Here is a 19,940-nt window from a genome sequence, read left to right on the forward strand (position 1 = left end):
GCGTGAGGTAGTGTCCATATTGATATCGTTGCATATTTATGGGACGCATTCGCAATTTGCTCGTTTCCCCCTTTCGTCTGCCTTTCAAATATAAATATGTATGTACACCGTGTGTGAAAACGTTACAATCTCACAAACCTCCATATTTCCTGCACTTCATTTGCCAATTGACGCAAAAAAAAAAAAAAAAGAAAAAAAAGACAGAAACGAGTGTGTACTGTCTACAAATACATGAAATAACGTTCGTCGCAACAGTTATCGTTTTGAACAATTGTGTTCAGCCTTAATCTTTATTATCTTAATTATTTTAATCTTTATTATCTTAATCTTTATCATTTATACACATCCGAAAATTGGTATTCAAAAATTCAGGAGAGAGATGGATTTAATTGGTTCTCCGTCTGAGAGATTTAAATTAATTTTCAATTCAGCCTTTCAACGCCATCCTGTTTTTCTATCATTAAAAAATTTCTCAATTTCGAAACAGCTTAAAGCATGGAAGAGTCGCTATTAATATTCATGATCTCTTCTTTCAATTTGACGAAGAAATTTCTCTTAATCTTTTAATATTTTTCTCGCAACATCGATCTATCCTTTAAAGTAGGACGAAAATTAGAATATAAAAATTCAAAGACCGTATCAAACGGTTAACACGAGTACAAAATTGTCTCAATGGTAATTTGTTTCTGAATATTTAGGATAAATCAGCCCTTATTCGCGAATAAGAGTTGAACAAGACTGCTTTAAGCATGTTCGTCCTAGGCGAAGGAAAAGAAAGCCGCAGGATAATTATTATTTCAACTGCTTCATCAACAGAGCTAACACTCATTATTGTTAATGAGAATCGTTTTCTTGGAGTGAACTTCTCGCGATGCAAATAGGAGGACGACGAGGTTGAAAAATGCGCTCAAGAAACTCCAAATGAATTGAATCCTTCCACAAGTTATCGAGTAGCTTGAAGACATCGATTAGACAAAACTCTAATCTCGCTAATCGACCAGTCTGATAGGGAATTAAAGCTGATACGTGACACTTTCAGACAGAGTGAAATATCATGTAATCTTGATTCTTACAGTCTACGTACTGTCCAGTCATTTTTTTGTCAGCTTTTTGTACTTTGGTTTGAAATAAATGGAAAGCTTTCGCGAATTATGGCTTGGAAACATCAGTTAGGTAAAAATCGCCAGTCGACCAGTTCGATATTTCGATAAAAAATTAGAGGTGAAAGCTTGGACGAAGAATAACGTATAATCTCGCCCCTTTCGATTAGATTTTGCGATTGCGCTATATTTAGGGTTGATTGGGGAAAGATTAAAGAAGATTTGGAGATTTAGTTCAGAGTAGATTGGTTTGTGAAATAAAAATAGGATGTACACGGCGACATTTGTACACCACAGAGTGTAGTTTCAATTTTAGGATTTCTAGTGTGAAGTACTTTGATATTTTATAGATTTTATTCCATCTATTTGATAATTTACATAGTAAACAGAATTAATACCTTAAAATGTAATGTAATGACGAAATGTAACATGAATGCGGTATAAGTGATTTGTAAATGAAAATAGAATATTTCTGGGGTATAGTATTGCCAAAAATGAAATGACTACGGGAAGTATTTTCAGACTATTGTATAGTATGTATTTTGTGTATTTGCTTTTACGTATACAGGGTGGTTGGTAACTGGTGATCCAAGCGGAAAGGGGGTGATTCTACGCGAAAAAAGAAGTCGAAAATATAGAATAAAAATTTTTCGTTCGAGGCTTTGTTTTCGAGAAAATCGACTTTGAATTTTCGCTCGGTACGCGTGCACTTTATCGCGTCTCGTTATAACGGATCTCACTGTAGATCGTTGTCTCGATGGAAAAATTAAAAAAAAATTTTTATTCTATATTTTCGACTTCTTTTTTCGCGTAGAATCACCCCCTTTCCGCTTGTACCACCAGTTACCAACCACCCTGTATATTAATTAAGCACATCTAAGTATATTAAATTTGCATCATTTAGTAGTATCTTCGTATATATGGCTGCAAAAATTTGATACTATGAAAATGAAGTATAGAACCAGGTAAAACGTGTTTCATTTAAAAATAAACATAAGTGCAAATACTTTTTGTAGTCGCTATATAAATATTTCGTACAAACCTATATTGTACACACTACAATGAACCCATTTTGTAGTAAAATTATTATTATCTTCTAAAGAGAAGAGAGTACAGCTAGATTCAAAGGCCAAAGAACGACAGGCAGAAAGGCAGGGACTATGTTTAATAAATAAATTATTATCCTCTAAAGAGAGCATTATAGGAACTTGAATATTCATTTTATTTTATTATATTTTTCATAAAATCTGAGGTTTGCTTATATAATTATAATCAAGAAATATAAAAGAGACGTGAAATCTTAAAGTCTTATGAGTATTAAGTAGCGTTCAAAGACATAGCGCGCACATGCATAACATGTACCTAATTACGTTAGATAATGAATTTTGCTCGATAACAAAGGCACGTTCGTTACTTTGTTCTCCTCCATCGATATTGATTGTTCCAAGTAGCACTTCGTCATTGCAAGAGATAACGTATTTATTAATAATATAATTAATTGCAATGCTATAATTAATTATAATGATAATAGATTTTCACTGGGAAAACGAAATTAATCTTTTAAATCGCGTTCAAGACCTGTTAAAATCTACGTCTGTTCATTCGTAAATTCATAAACTATAATTCGTAGACACTGAGTGTTATTTATATTAGAATTTTTTGATAGGGCTATCATTTTATTTCAGTGTAATAATTATATCATAGTCTATCTTCGCTTATCTTCGTTTTTATTTTCAATCTATGATTATAATATTTTGAGCCACGTGAAAAGTAAATATGTAAATCTACGTCTTCGTGAAATCATGAAACGACCTTCCTGCGATCTCGAAATTAAATTAATCGGAAGCTTTGATCTTACGAGGCATCTAAAAGTAGGAGCTAGTATCTTTGAAACGAAAAATTGTATGAAAGGAATTTTTCTTCGATTATCTTTAAATTTAGAAACAAACAGAGACTATTAATCAGTGTGGCAATAAATAAAAAATAAATAAATAATAACGTAATGAACTGAAATAAATTTTAACATTTGCACTATTTTATTCATTTTATTAGTTTTTATAAAAGTTATTCATTTTACGTTATCCTGTTCGTCAGCAAGGAATTATTTAAAGAAAACGGTTGAACCAAATATTAAAATTAATAATATAAGAAGATCATAAAAAGTTACTTTTTGCGCAATGAAATACCACGACCAAAGTTCAATCGTCTAAACTAAATACAATTTCAATTCTAATAAACAATAAATGCATAAACGTAATAAATGAATATACAACGATCCAATCATTATTTTAGGCATATTATTGTGTGTTTTAACATCGTACATCTGGTTTGAACACTTAAATTTTATTCTATAATGAAACTAAGTAAGGCAGTATAATAAGTCACGCAGTATATAGGTTCCACAAATCATTGTTGTATCTTTCACACGCAATGGCACATACATATCTCTATACACACATATACATATAAGAGGATATGGCTTCGCAGCACGAAAAGGATTTCCGTTTTCCTGTCTTCTCATCCCATGCCATAGTAGCTTAGACGTTTGGACATTATTGAAAATATGAATTCTAATTTCGTCGTAGAGAATTCTAAGTAATTGTTGAGCATTTGAAACAAAAAATATGTTATTTTAATAGTATTATTATAATAATAAATTATTATAATAATATTATTAAATAATATATATATAATAATATAATAATAAATTATAATAATAATAACTGTAGAAAATACAAGTATGAATATTAGGTTATACAATTAAATTTAACCAGCTGAGATTAATTACCTAAACTGAGACCAACATTCGTATATTATATACGGTAGAAGAAATAACATTTTTTAAAAATCATCATTAGATGACTGCATTTTTGTTAAACTGCTTGAACCTATTTATCATTTAAAGAAGTGATAGTTAGGTTATTTTGTACTGCAGTTTAAATTTCATTTAGTTCAAACATCATCGTTGCACATAAAAATGCGTTTGTTAGTTTCATACAAAAAGATGTAACAAGATATATTAAATTTAATTTTGAGATTTATTTTATTCGCCTCTTTAATCTTCTAAGTGTAACTATTGTTTGTTATTCCAAACAGAAGTAAATAACATTGCATTCTTGAGATAGTAATATATAGACTATAACACTAATTCTTTCATTTATTACAACTTTATGAAGCATAAAATCATTATGCTACAAATTTCATTAATATTTTCTACTCTTCCCAGATTTCCCAGAAGGAAAATAAGAGAAAATATAATACGTATTTCAGAGTCAAATAGAAGCACAACGAATTTGTCTGAGCGAAATGTTTGTAAACTGTTGTATCTCGATAATAGCATTAAATAAATGTTATTTTGAATAAAATTATGATAAACAAATTTAACAAAACATAAATTGTAAGAAATATATGAAATCGATATTCATGGATAACAAATAAACTGATTAATTGTCCCATTATTCAAATAAAACAGATGAATAGATTTCTCCAATGACTCCTACTTACATTTAATTTATAGTAACTTTTATAACATAAAGGATATAATCTAACAAACACGAAGATGGTACCCCGCTGGCGGTAGCCACCCACATGATAATTAAACAGCTAAAAAATAATACCAAATGTCCAAATTGGACAAATTGTGAATGTAAAATATTAAATAAAAAAAAAAAAACTGTTATAATCACCGCCAGATTTTTTACCGCCTGTAGGACGATAGAATAAAATCGGTTTTGCCAGAAAGAAACCTGTTTTACGTAAAACGACCAGTTACAATTGCACATGATGTTTTTCCAAATGAATCGAAAATAATTATATCGAATAAAAAGTTCCAAATAAATAAATTTCCTTTTCCAATAAAGGACAAGGAGTTAAAATCAAATAATGCATAAAGGAGTAAGACGTTGCAATTAACTACCACGGAAATAAATAATAGATTAATAAGTAAATGGATAATTGATCGAAACCAAAACGCAGACAAACAAATTAAGCATTGAAATCGAATCACGTAACATCTAAAATCTTACACGCACGCACAACCTCATAAACACGATATTAATGAAACGTAAGTACTAAAGTTGCTATTAATATCGTTGCAATTCACATTGCCAATGTTATTCACAATAAATGTGTAATTACGCAGCGTCTTTTTTTTGGCCATCAACGCGACACGATTTTCGCTCCTTTTTGCCGTTCTAATTGCTTTCGTCCCCGCATCTCGAGTGTACGTGCAACGTGTAAGTGCATTACTTTACGTTTAATTACGTTCGTCACAAGGCACAAACCGGCTTCTCCTTTAGTTGGAAATCCAAGCCCTCGTACAAAGATTTGTAAGGGTCTTTTCATTCGGTATTATAATCCCACCGGTTTTCTGAGTTCCTTAAACACTCGTACCCCCCACTTCTCTCATTCTATAGAAGAGTTTGTTCTTTCTATCGCTCCACTTCTTTTTTCTCTTTACTGTATTCCTTCCTTTTCTTTCTTCTTTCTTTTCTCAGTTCATGCGGGACAGCTAAGTGCAGAAATGTTACACCGTTGTACGCAAATTCTTCTTACACGATGAAATTGAAATATTATAGGCACTGTGATCAACCACGCTGGGGCAACTTATTCGTGCAACGGCTAATTTTTAATATTTTCGTGGCAAATTTATACAGGAATATTGGAACGTTGAGAGTGTAAAATTTAATGGCTTAAAGTCTCGTTCAAGAGTTTTGTTCCTCTCGTATTTGCATCAGATATGCTTTAAATATAATATAAAACAAAGATTATTATTATTATTGTTCTTCTGGTAAACAGTTATTGAATTTACAATTCGGTATTACGCAAGTATCTTGTTAGTAGTATTTGATTTAATATTCTGTTAAATAAAGATTCCTGTACGGTTGTCAAAAGGTTTTCTTAGATATCAAACTATAATGCGTAATAATAAAAATAATGATATGTGATGCGTGTGATATGATAAATAATGGCAATCTGAAATGAATGAAATGAAATGAAAGGAAACGACTTTGAGAAAAATTTCATACATCATATTAAAATGTATTCACATTAAATTACCATTTTTTTCCATTATCAATAATAAATGAGATATCTAAGGTATTCAAGTTAGGTGAAACACTGTGTATACCATATACTACAAAATCTCTATTTTTCAAGCATAATCTCTTCATTGAAATTGCCTGAATAAAAGAGATATATTATACATTCTTTCATAACGCTTGAATAATATTTGAAAATTTATACAAAAAATTGAATTAAAATTAGAAGTTAGATAATGTAATTAATTAATAATATAAATTACGTTTTTTGAGAAATCCTATCATTTGTATCCAACATTTATAAGCTAAAAGTAATTAATAAAGTAATTAATAAAAAAGTAATTAAAGTAATTAATAAAATAGGTACAATTATGAGTAAAGAAGAACAGGTTAGTTACCGATTTTGATCGTGGTTTCAATTATTGAACTTGCATGAAATAGTTCGTCAAGTGAGAATCAGCCACATGTCAAACAAATAATTCGAGAAGAAGGTTACAACTTTACAAAATTCAAACACTCCAACAACGAAGCTTTTCCTATTGAATGTTACATAAGTTGTAACACGACCCATACTTTTTGCGTTATTTGCGGGTGAAAGCAATTTCTCAAATTGTAACATTCTCAGTCGACAAAATGCCACGTTTTGGTCTCGCAGAAATTCATATGCAATGATTGAAGAACTTGATCAAGGACGATTCATTATGAACGTATTATTGGAATTATTGGAAATCATATTATTGGCCTTATCTTTTTGCTACATTTGTAACATAGTTGCAATTTTTAGGCTCGCGTCTTCTAAGCGAATTACGTGAAAATGTTACGACAGAGTCGTCAGTCGCTTCATCTATTTTATGCATGATGATGCTCCCCCTCACCATAGCTAACCGACTCGCCAATTTTCGGACGAAAAGTTGGGATCACCGAGGACAGGATGCAGATCTATTTCTGACATGCCACTTGCTCCTGATATGTCCTGACTTCCGACATGTCGCCCCCCTATTCATGAAATTTGAATTTATTTCTTTGAGAGAAGAAATTATTTATGGTCCAAGTGAAATTACTTACGGGAAAACCTAGTGGAAACGTAGACGTGAGTTGGGAGCTGTTTAAATAAACAGAAAAAGAAGAAGAAAAAAGGAAGAGAGGAAGGAAGACATGGAACACGTAATGGTGGATCTGGGACATCTACATGCAACAGAAGGTGCTGTTTTCTCTGTATTTGACTGCAGAATGTGAACATATTGCTAATAAAGCCAGTTTAAGAATTATTAAAACTTTAACATTTTCCCGGCAGATGGGGTCATTCGCGACATATGATTTCTTCGAGACTTTTATTCATCGTGATGAGTAGAATACGTAGCAATAAAAAAATGTTGATTTTGAAAAATATGTTCAAGGTAAATTTTGCACAAACATTCTTCTATGATCCTTCGCCAATTCAAAGGTATAAAATCACGTTACGGTGGTTTCGACGCTTACTTTTTATATACTCCGTACATTGGATTCGGAATATTTGAGTTTTCTTTCGTTTCTTCAGAATGTACGCTAATTAGTTCGTACTGAAAGTATTAACCTTCCAGCCAACAGTATTTGAGTATCTCAACCATTATACGTTCTTGACACACATTTCCTTGGTAGGGATTTTAGACTTTTGGAGTTTTCCAGAAAGGTCACAGGGCATTTTAAGGTCGAAACTTCGACAACGAGTACCTACCAGCACATCGTGTTTTAATTATCTTTCGGAAATATCAAGATGACACGTCGTCGATCGTTACGCATGAAGAAAAATGAAAATTCTAAAGAAATTAGTGGTTACTGACCTAAGACTCTGCATCTAAATTTAAGCTTTCAGTTTGAAACTCGTGCTCCCGGAAGTATATCATATATGTTATACGAAATTGAAATTTCGCCAAAATTGACACATTGAGACTTCACTGTAATAATAGCAAACTATCACGATTATATCAGCAAATTTTAGAGCAAATTTAGAAATATACAGGGTGGTTGGTAACTGGTGGTACAAGCGGAAAGGGGATGATTCTACGCGAAAAAAGAAGTCGAAAATATAGAATAACAATTTTTCGTTTGAGGCTTTGTTTTCGAAAAAATCGACTTTGAATTTTCGTTCGGTACGCGTGCACTTTATCACGTCTCGTTATAACGGATCCCACTGTAGAAAGTTGTCTCGATGGAAAAATAAAAAAAAAAAGAATTAAAAAACAATTTTATTCTATATTTTCGACTTCTTTTTTCGCGTAGAATCACCCCCTTTCCGCTTGTACCACCAGTTACCAACCACCCTGTATAATAATAATCTGAATATATGTAATAATTAAATACTGCAATTAAATATATATATAAATTAAATATGTGCAAATATATATGTATATGTCGGAGAAGGGTCAGGAATAAGGTTGTGGGCGTTCGATGAATCTTCATTGGAATCAGCCTTCGTCGTGTTATAACGAAGGTACGGTCTGTTAATACGAGTATGGATGCTACCGACTCGACAATCAACCGCGGCGGTTGGACACTCGCGATACTAGTGATGTTGGTCTTAGGTTTAATAACGAATCCGCAGTCAACGGGATGATAGATGTACGTGCTTACAAAAATCTAAGTCGGACTCTTTGCGAAAACGTGGAATATCCACCGAGCGTACAGACTCTAAGTAACTCGCTAATACAACCTCACGAGAGAATGACTCTCCGTCGCGATGATGCTGCAGAGGAAAACTATGATGGGGTGTGTCTGAGGACACGAGATCATCGGATTCGTCGAGGATACCCTTCGTTCAGAAGGTGAGGGAATTTGGCGTTGCTGCTAATTGGTCAATCACCATATCGGTGGTTAGAAAAAGATGCTAGCCGCCCTCGAGGGAAAGTTGCTAGTGGGAGACGCCGTTCGTTGAAAAATAGGTCTCTCCTATCTTCCCGTAGCTAGGACAAAGACTGTTTGTTTGAAGGACTTTAGTCAACTAAATTCTAAGATTTATGACGGACCCTCGGGCTAGCTGAACATGTACTCCGGAGACGCATCGACATCTGGTAATCATCTTGCTCGAAGAATAGGGTCTGCGTGTGGCGAGCCACGGGACAGAAACCGTTGGAATGTTTACTGTCGCGTGCCGCCACAAATATTTCTTTTATGGAGAGCTATAGAATTACTCCAAACCTTTGTTAGGCAAAGCGTTCATCCCTTGACCGCGGCTACGTTGGGCGACAGACTGTCACCTCGAGCCAAAGCTCACCGTCACTAATCTCGAACAATTACAATCGGATTGAATAACTACAATAGTTTAGTTACAGTTATAGTAGACTTTAGATTGCAATGTTGCGGGGCTATCCGAAGGTTCCGGTGTCCTTTCATCTCCGACATATACATACAGAAACTAGAAAATCTTTTCACAGAGATCACGAAAGCATTTAAACAATCGATTATCCATTATATTAACCCCTTAACCTACAACTACCGGCATAGCCCGTAGTACGATGATCAGGCCAAACGTAAATATTATGGCCATAACCTGTAGTACGATGATCAGGCCAAACGTAAATATTACGGCCATAACCTGTAGTACGATGATCGGGCCAAACGTAAATATTACGGGCATAGTCTGTAGTAGATGATAGGACCGAACGTAAATTCTCGAACGTAAATCGTAGGTTAAGCAGTTAATGAACTTCAATATTCAGTGGTATGTTCCACACTTATTATACGCTAAGATGGCTATTCATGCTACACACATTCGATATACTGCTATATAGATTTCCAAATTCTTCCAATATAATCATGGCAGTCATATCTAGTTATAACTAATGAAATTTCAAAAGATTTATACACATAACACGTACACAATACATGAATGAAAATTTTCTATGATAAATATCCAAATACTTTTTTGAACCATTTTATAATAGTATTCCATTATATCATTTTGGATATAGTATACGATGTAGTAATACATCGAAGAATTAAAAATTAATGTTAATTAGAATCGATATTTTAATTTAAATTTTTACTTTAATTCAGTTTTTTCTAAATTATGTATTTTGAAATTAGCATTACAGAATTTCAATTTTAAAAATATGTTAACAAAATTCGCCATAACGATAAGTATTATCATACGAAAGAAATATTATTAAGAATTATTAAGAATTTTTGCCTTTGTACTTCCAATGGTCTAAAAATTTCTTAATCTTTTTTTCAAACAAATATATTGTTTGTTACAGTTCAAACTAAATGTGAACTTGTTTGAAAATTTTTATTTCCCCCAAATTGCGTGCAAAAAATTGTATTAAATATATTAATAACGTTTTTAGACCGTGTACCGTGTACATGTGTAAGTTGCTCGACTTCCAAGGGAACACGTCAAACTAAATGACAACAATTTAACCTTTCGCGTACTTTTTTTAATTAATTAATTAAAGGGAAAATGAAAATTTGATTTTCTTGTATTGAACTCTATTTCCTGTAAGACTTACTTTTGCATATAACAATTCTTGAAATATAATAAATTTAAGACGTAGGTATAAAATAATATATGATGTATTAAATTTCACCTTAAGATATTCATATTCTATATCACACGGTAGTTCTTATCAATGTGCATTCTGCATACATTAATCAATTTCTGCGACGAGTATTGTCATATCTTTAACTGTCTTCATTCAACATTTTTGTTTCTATCAAATAACGACTCAGAATTTATTATGGAGGATAAAATTTATTTAAAATGTTTGTGCAAAGTTATAAATATGGCAACGACACAAATAAAAAGACCGTAATAGATTTATCCAATCGTGCTATTAAAAATTACAATTAAGAATATTTGCACCACACTAAATGCTTTAAATAAAAAAGACAAAGTTCAATGTTAATTGAAAAAAGCATTAGCAAGCTTTACCTCCACCCACGTTTCTGTCCCGTTAAAAGAACAGCTTTTTGGTTTCCACCGAACCTTTGAAGTTCAATAGTTTCTGATTATCGTCGACAATTAAGGATTTTTCTCGTGCACTTTTATGTGTTCGATCGAGGTTCGCGAGGACTTGGAACATCGTTTGTACAAGAATCCACGTTAATTATCATTTGTGAATACAGGCTATCAATAACGATTACAAATCCTAGAGTGTTTATCGAGCTAATTAGTACGCACGCTTGGCTTCGAACCAGTTTTTAAAGGGTGGTAAAACGAAACGAACACAATACTTAACAATTAGTTCCGGTAATCGAGTATTTACAACATCGCCGGTTCGTTGATGCTTTGTGCGTGGAATATTTAATCCAAACCGGTATGAAAGCACGACAGAATATTATGAAAAGGAGGACACGAGAAAGACGAAATTATGCGAATTATTTATAAATACAGGTGATGTTTGGATAATGTATGAGTTAGGTTCTACAAGGCGTACTGTAAAAATCGCGATACATATAGAGGGTGGTTGGTAACTGGTGGTACAAGCGGAAAGGGGGTGATTCTACGCGAAAAAAGAAGTCGAAGTTTTTTTCATTTTTCCATCGAGACAACGATCTACAGTGAGATCCGTTACAACGAGACGCGATAAAGTGCACGCGTACCGAGCGAAAATTCAAAGTCGATTTTCTCGAAAACAACGCCTCGAACGAAAAATTTTTATTCTATATCTTCGACTTCTTTTTTCGTGTAGAATCATCCCCTTTCCGCTTGTACCACCAGTTACCAACCACCCTGTATTACGTGTATTATATAAAACATTTTGAAATTCCATTGGCACGGAAATGAAACGGGAGACTATTGTAAATAAGTTAGTAAAATTTAGTCGTCTCTCGTTAGAGCATGATGACACTTGACTAATAGCAGTGGTTAGCGCCTTAGGTTACGAACGTTCGGGACCCGGGTTCGAATCTCGGCGCCCATAGTCCGATTTTTCTTCCATGGCACATAAACGAGAAGAAAGCAGCAGTAGTTAATAAGCGACATCTACATCAGCAGCAGCAGCAGCACTATCGCGATGACTACTATTACACCTAACCTATATATGTACTAACCCTTAGTTTTTTGACTTGTCATGCTAACATTTTCGATTTATTTCTTCATGAAGAAGCATCTCTCGCTCGGTTGTATCACCAGTTACCAGATATTCCATTTTACGAAAAATCGTAATTTTTCTATGCATATTAATTTATAAAGTTGATAACATTTTTTCAGGGGCTCAAGTACAGATTATGCTAAACTAGTCATTTTTTCAGAAACTTTGCAATATTTTATTATTTCAACCATTATAAATCATTATTTTCGCACAATTCGTACAGCTAACAGCCAATCGATTGTGCTTAATTAAAGTTTGTTACCTCCAAATAAAAACACGGTCGAAAAGCAATCTTTTGTGCCCATTACACCGGAATCACACGGTTTTAGTGGTACTAGATCAGGTTCGAAGGACCACGAAGTTCTTGCCAAAAGTAGAAGGTGAACGACGACAGAATGGAATTGCGTGTATCGGTTCGTTGCCAGTTGTAAGGCGGTACTGGCGTCAACGGTCGCTAACGTCGGTGACGACGACCTCCACGAAATCAATCTATCGTATAAAAAGATTGGCACGCAATACAAATACCGGTGACAAGCCAGTCTTCTGAATGGATCGTATTTTGTTCCCAATGGACAGTAGTTCCTGAATGAAACGAAAATGGATGGAACTTCGAGCTGCCTTTTTTTCTTCTTTTTTCGTTAAACTTGTACTTTCGTAGAAGTTATGGTATGAGTTTGCGTAAGTTGTATCGATACTGATGGAGTTTGCGTGCATTTGACTGATATTTAACGTAACGGGTGTTGCTATGGAACTTTGTAAACTTTTGTTTTGGAACTCGTCTCGCTGTCACACATTTGGGATAACATTAAATCTTAAATGCACGTAAGTTTTCCAACTATGTATAATAAAACTATTGTAAACAATACGAATTGCCAATTTTTATACTATAGAAAATATTACAATTCATATGTAAATTACAATTACATATGTACATAACATAATAAATGTTACATGTATATGTTGTAACATTCTGTATAACTTGACCCTTACTTTTTATAAACTCAAATAACTAGACTATGGATGTTTATGCATTTGTAGAAAATTGAAATATACACAAAATTTCAGATTGCACATAATATGCGAAGATATACACAAAATATAGAAAGTAAAGTACTTGTTATAATATCGAGTAGACGAAACAAGTTCGTATTTACATTTGACCTTTTTAATTACACCAATAAAAATATGAATTTGCATAAACATTCACAGTCTACAAATAACAAGAACTTTAAAGAGTACGAATAAATTCAGTAAAATGATTACATTTCTATTGTTAATACATCGGTAATTTTCAATCATAATTCAATTAAACTCGAGTTACTAAACTCGAGTTTACAAGTAAACTTCATATATACGAGATAACTTCAGTATCACTCTGCATATAATAATATCAATAATATTCAGAAAGGACAAAATGATGTTTTATTATTAGATGGTGATTTTGCTTGATACGCTTTTCTGATTCATTATAATCTTCAATCTTTTCTAAATATTTTCTTGCCATTCACCTTTATTATTCCTCTAGTTTGTTTGTTGATATATGCCTATATCATTATTAAAAAAATAGAAGCTAATTTAGCGTGACAAATATATCGTGAAAACGGTTCAAACAGATTAGTTTTTCCTAATTTCATTTTAGATTTTTGGTTTTATATTAATGTAATATATATTATAATATATATATATTATATACATAGTATTATATATTATAAGTTTCTGCTTATTGTTTCTAATGAAAATTAACGATACAGACATTCTTTTTCAGACAGAGCATTTTTTATTACTATAAGACATTTTTACCTATCACACTGATGACATTTAAATTAACTCCTAAAATTTTATGTATCCATAGAGGAACACCTTGTTCAAGCGAACTTCAGGAATAACTATTCGCAAAGTTGTAAGAAGTCAAAATTTTGATATAACACGTTGACTGTCACGCGTGTTTTCAAAGAAATCTCCGTCAGGCCACGCGTACAGCAGTACCAAGCGTTCTCTGCTAGGTGCTCCCATCGATATTTTAGTAATGCGAATCGCTCAAGCGATGGTCTCAAGAATGATCTTTCGTTTCGTTTGTTCGCAACGTTAAAACCACTAGCTGCTGTTGAATATAACGAAGGAAAGTGTGGTATAGATTATTCCGACCAAATGGTTTCTCATGCCACCACAATTAGAAAAGGAATCAAATGGTACAGAAAACTTGGCATTCGATTCTTTCTGGCAATTTCTGTTGTAAACGCTTTGACGGTTTACAAAATTGTAACAAGAAAAAATATAAATATTAGAATATTTAGACGATTATTAGTTGCAAAATTATTAAGGTTGTCTGAAAATACAAAAAATCCTTTTCTTCGACGGAGTCGACATAATATCGCCGTTCGGAAAAATGATTCCGGAAGAAGCATTAGACGCGCGTGCAAACTATGTTATGCAAATAAAGGACGTCGAATGGACCGAACAAAGGCACAAAAGTATTTGAAGAAAACGACAACTTATTGTCCAAATTGTCCTGACCAACCTCATCTATGTATAGAATGCTTTAAAGTTTTGCATTCTAAATAATTTTTTTAATAAACCATTTTCGTATTTTTATTTTATAACAATTCAACTATTATTACAATTAATTGTTAATTAACAATTTATTATTATGGAATATCTTTTCAAATACCTACGACGATCCTTCGCAAGTAGTCAAATAAGCGATACCCGAATATGAGTGTCGTGGCGATCAACGTGATATGCGTTTTGAGTGTTTTTGTTTTGGTTGAGTATTTTGAGTTTAGATCTACGCAAACTACACGAACAAATTTTCATGGAAATTGATAAATATTTACAAGAAAGATTATGATTCGAATGCTCGTACAAGACTGATCGTGTTAAACTCAATTGTGTCAAGGCAAGAACGGTAGATCCGAAAATATGTGTGCTAATTGATTTTTACTGAACGCAAGAAAATGGCCAATCAGCATACTCGCTCGCTGTCCGTCAACCACTGCACTTCCGTGCGTCTGAAACGCGGGAGACCATCGTCTGGAAGAGGATGAGCGATATCTGGCCGAGCGTGAGGTTCCAAATTTAATTAGAGAAAGATCGAATTCCTTTCGAGTGGCCCATGGTCGGAGCTAAATTATGCTTCGCAAGTAACCACGTTTATGATACATTCGGGTGTTAAGAATACAATGTACTTGAAAAATGAAAAGTACTGCTACAGTTGTTAAAAGGAATCGTTCTAACTGTGAGTGCCAACCAGAATACAATAAACATGGAAAATTAAAAGTACTGTTAAGAAATCATTCTAAGTGTTAATTTTACGTGGTGTTTAAATGACTTGGCGTTTACTTTCTATAGGCCACCGAAGTGAGGCGACGCTTCCTTGAAGAATCTCTAAATCTTAATTATCTTTCCGGCAAAGGGCCAGCAACTCAATATTGGTACCAACGAAATTCGTCCCGTTATACGAGTAAATGTTACCCACACATCTCACGACGAATCGTTCTAGCTTGGCGATGAATGCGTCAGTGGGCAGATCGCTCACTGCCCCGAGATGAACAACCTTCGTGGCCAGACAGATGAAAAGGGTAACGTAGACCTTTATGCGTATTCGAATGCGATGTCGGCCTTCCTTAAGAAAGAAAGAGCCGCGCTAGTCGACTCCGCGGTTTACGAAGGACCGACCTTCCATCATGCTGATAGCAAGCAGCTCCCATGACGTACTCGGTGGATGCATTGGTGAATGGTTCTGCGCGTGGAGCTCTTGTTGTCAATAGACTAATACGAATGTTGTAAGGAGATAGTGTGCGCGAATGTACACATCTTGAATGAGAAGGTCGAATGACACGAAGACCTTTTGCCATAAGAATGGGATGGCTTTGGACATACGGAAGGTTCAAGTGTCATAACCTTCGTCCAACACGCAATATTCCCCTGTCATCAAGGAATATATGAAACGGGAGAAGTTTGCTTCCCACGTGCAGTTCCTCTCCAGTCGCGAACGCGCGCATTTCTTTTCCAAATACCCAAGAACGAACGATTGCAGCCTCAGAACGTTTTTCTCCTGGATCTCTCGTACAGTTAGAGGACCCCGGGTACGATGTTTCGGATGGAAGCGCAGACAATACACAATGATTCGCCGAAGTTTATCGATAAACAAGTAGCGTGCGAGTAACCCGTCGTACGAAATCGTGATTCTAAGGCATGTAAGCTGTTTGAGTTACGGTGATATCACGAATTTCGATTTCGACTACTTTTTTTCAGCTTTCTATGGTCATCCTAGTCCATGGCGCCAGTGCGACAAACAAGAAATTGACTGTATATTAATCTTTTTGACAACAAATCCGCCGAATTATCTTGAGATCTGGTGTGTTGCCATCTTGAAACACCGATCTTCGCCTGGACGTCTGCTACACGGTTGACTACGAACGTCTTCGCCGCGCGAGGTTCCTTGTTGATCCAGTCCGGGACGATTGTCGAGTCCGTCGAGAGGTGAATATTGTAGAAGCGTTGGATGATAATTTTTCCAACGGTGGTGAACAGCGATGCGAGAAGCGCTGCGTCGCAAAATTCTGAAGAAAAGCTGATGCTCTTGAGTGATCTCTGTGTGTGAAATCTGTTTGTAATGGAAATTATGCCAGACCGTGCAATTTGATTCGGTTACTCAATTCCCGTCTATTCGCGTCGCGTCGCGATATGATTTAGATGAGTCTTTCTTTACAAATCTTCCAGGACGATTTGTCCTGCGTCTGGGTTGTCGTGACGATCATGGAGTAAGCGCACTCCATGGTCCACGATGGTGACGGCAATATCCGCGTGCATTTCTTGTTTCTTGGAGCGGACGAAGGAATCCGCGATGTTCGTCTTCTTGCGCTGTTCCCAGCTGACCCGCAGTTTTTCGACATATTCGCGGAAATATGTGAATACGCGCGATAGCAGACCGGTTAATCGGTTCACGGCTGTTGAATCAAAGTGCTCCAAAGGTAGTTGAATACCTCATCGAGCTAAGGCATCTTTGTGTCCATGAACAAGTAATCACAACTGACCAATAGATTGTTCCGGGTCACCCCGATTCATCCCAATGCACGCAGAGATAAAATCGGCGCCTGCATGTAGTTTACGAAGTCGTGCATCGACGCCGATGAGTCGTCAATCATTTCCAGCATGTCGATTAATAACGTGGCGTGGCGAAGAACAATCACGCGTTCATTGTCGTATGCGTCAAACAGCTGTTCCCTGGCTGCTGTATAGTTATCCTTGCTAATTGTGAAGGACTCTATTGGCGATTCCGCTCTTCCAGATAGAGACAGATGAAGGTAGTTAAACTTTTGGGTATTACTCAAATCCGGATATGAATGTTCAAGGACGAATACTTGAATGTAATCAATTTTCAAGCTTGCCATCGAACTTTGGCAGATGTACACATATGGTCGCAGAAGTATTCGCGGCGGATGCGACTGTGGTGGGTGAAACGTTATTGGAGCGATTAATTGAAACGAAGGAAAGTCGTTCCAGCTTTAGCAACATGGTGATGGCGGTCGTGATGGCGTCGCCAAAAATGTTCCAAGTTATTCCACTGTCCCATCTCATCGATGTCTTCGGCGAGTCTGAGCTTGTCTCGAATATTTTTGAATATTCAAACTATTTTCGTAAATTCTCGATGCGTATACGAATCTTGGCGCGTCCATTATTGCTATCGACAAATGTTTCGATGTATTTATTGAAGGACGTTAATTGCGCTTTGAATGTGAGTTGCTTATTTTTAGGTTCACGTATACTTTCGTCGACACTGTTATTTACGGGCAAAGACATTTTCGAACGGAAAAATATTTACGTATATTACGAACGAAATGGACGACGAAATTCCTCATCACTAAGCAGTGATTAATTTAGGATATGATCGGTAATCGAAACGAGCTTACCTTGACCTGAGCTCGCTTGCCTTCCTTATTGGTTAGAGATAGTCACCTTCTTCGTCCTTAGTGTCGCTGACTGTTCTTCGATTTTCCGACCAGATTTTCTGCATCTCCGTGGGCTTCTCCTTTTCGAAGAACCGCAAAGTATACACGCGTATATATGTGTCGGATGTCGATGACACTGCTCTGCACTTGTCAACAGAGGAATTAACCTGAAGTAACTGATTCACGAGGAATGGTTGAATGAGTGATGAACTATGAATGACACTAAGGGTTGCGCTTCTTCGAACGATGAGATGATTTCGAACTCCCTCCAACTGCTGAGATGAGATTTACGAGTGATCGTTACGAACAATTAAACGATACTTCACTTTCCGACTCCTGAGGATTAACTCCGATTCGAAATGTAAAATTCGCCCAGGACTGAAAACTGATCGTGTCAAGTGATTAAACGACACTTTGCTCTACGAATGCTTGAAGATCGTGTCTGCAACTGGCGGGCTCGCATGATACTTTACTTCGCGACTGCTTGAAGGGAATCCTGAATTCGGACGAGACTGTTCTTTCCGAATGCTAAGAAATTAAAACGATTCTTATCCCACGATTGGTGGAGACGCTGTTAACGATTCCAATGCTCGTGCAAGACTGACCGTGCTAGAATCAACGGGGCGTTCGGCAAAATTCAAAAATGGAAATCCTGAAAATATACGTGCTGATTAATTTTCATCGAGCGCAAGAAGGTGGCTAATCAGTATGGTCGCTCGCTGGCCATCACTCACTGCTCGCATGCTCCGTATGTGCAAAACGCGGGAGACTCTTGACGGGAAGAGGATGAGCGATACTTGGACGAACGTGAGATTTCGAATTTAATTAGGTACGAGCATTTATGATACGTTCGGCTATTAAGAACACAATATACTTGAAAAATTAAAAGTACTGTTGTAATTGGCAAAAGGAATCGCTCTAATTATATGTGCTAACATCCCGACTCTAAAATAGGCTCTTGACTACGAAAGTGAGCGCCATAAATTACGAAAATTCTTACGTTTTCGTTCCTTCAGACGGATCCATATTCTGGAAAAGATATTTTCGATCCTACGTTAAAGTGCTGTTTTCGCCTTCTAAACGTAAACAGTTGCCGATAACGATAAATAAATGTCGAATATTTTTAGCTGCACTATGAATCTGCAAAGTTTCATCGAAATCGGCGTGTGTTGTGCTTGGCTGGTGTCCCTTGCAATTGTGAGACATTTAGATTATACATCGAAGATTATGATATAAATATAATTTGCCTATAGATATACTCCTCGGCGCGATTTATTTACTTATATCCTTAAGAGCTTATAAGGATATTATGATAGTCGGCTAATATCCATCACCCTGAGTCATACTGTCTTTTTATTGTCGCATTTAGTAATGTTTTCAAGTATCTTCCAAAAATTACGCGAGTCTCTGATCTTCTCCAATATAATGTCCAGTCTGGTCTTTGCATAACTCTCCTTTTAATAATATCGTCTTTTTAATTTTATTTCTTGCTGAAAATTGTATTAATTTAAATTAGGGCAGTCCCTTATCGAAAAAGTATATCTAGTTGTTCAATGGTATGAAACTTCATACCTATAATAAACTTCCGAAAAGGGTCGAATGTAAAGATTCAGAATTTTTGAATAATTTCATATGTAAAACATCACACAGTATGAATACATTCGAATACATAACAGAGCATAGCAACGTTTATGCGTTTAACTTTTAATAGTGTAAAAATATAACGAGAAATTCAAAACGAACAACAATTTAGCTCCTATTGAGTTTTCAATAATTTTACTT

The 19,940-nt window shown here is 35.1% G+C and overlaps 1 protein-coding gene and 1 long non-coding RNA gene across 2 annotated transcripts in view; both read right to left on the reverse strand.

Moving 5' to 3' along the window:
• The window catches only part of LOC117160564 (adenosine receptor A1), a 378,459-nt gene that overhangs the window by 109,866 nt on the left and 248,653 nt on the right, over positions 1-19,940 (reverse strand). The window lies entirely within an intron of this gene.
• LOC143303007 (uncharacterized) lies at positions 13,983-19,877 on the reverse strand. The gene is made up of 4 exons (XR_013058966.1): positions 19,731-19,877; positions 19,159-19,648; positions 18,120-18,810; positions 13,983-17,890 (listed from the first exon to the last, which is right to left on the reverse strand). It is a non-coding gene; the product is annotated as an uncharacterized LOC143303007 (long non-coding RNA).

This window comes from Bombus vancouverensis, chromosome 1, assembly GCF_051014615.1.
Source record: "Bombus vancouverensis nearcticus chromosome 1, iyBomVanc1_principal, whole genome shotgun sequence".
Classification (NCBI taxonomy): Eukaryota; Metazoa; Arthropoda; class Insecta; order Hymenoptera; family Apidae; genus Bombus; species Bombus vancouverensis.